Below are 480 nucleotides of genomic sequence, written 5' to 3'. Positions count from 1 at the left end.
TCCCTATTTTTTTTTTTTTTTTTTTTACAAACTTCAACTAAAGGATTTGGCGACCCGGATTAGATCCAGGTGTTTCAGATTTCCCTACATATTCTGTGTCTCGTTATTCCAAGGCAGCGTGAGCTCACGCTGCTCCAAATATACAGCCTGTCGGTTCCGTGCGCCTAGGTTTTCTTTCTTTCTTTCTTGCAGGATCGGAGCGCTTGTTTCCTCCATCAAACTACTGTTTGGGGCAAATACGTGTGAGGGGATGAATCCACCGCCTGTGATGCGTTTACAATCGTGTATTATGTAATATCCTCGGTCATATTAATCCGCTTTTTCTCATGCGTAAACAGAAACTAATTTTTTGTGAGACAACTTTGTGTTTGTGCAGGTGCAAGACTGAAAACTGCTGTTGTGGACGTAGTTGTTGCCTCTTCTTTTTTTTTTTGTACTTGTTGGAAGCCCATAGTGTGTAAACAAACTGCAATTAATGAT

Source organism: Amphiprion ocellaris, chromosome 21 (genome assembly GCF_022539595.1).
Source record: "Amphiprion ocellaris isolate individual 3 ecotype Okinawa chromosome 21, ASM2253959v1, whole genome shotgun sequence".
Lineage (NCBI taxonomy): Eukaryota > Metazoa > Chordata > Actinopteri > Pomacentridae > Amphiprion > Amphiprion ocellaris.
Note: the sequence above shows the minus strand (reverse complement) of the source record.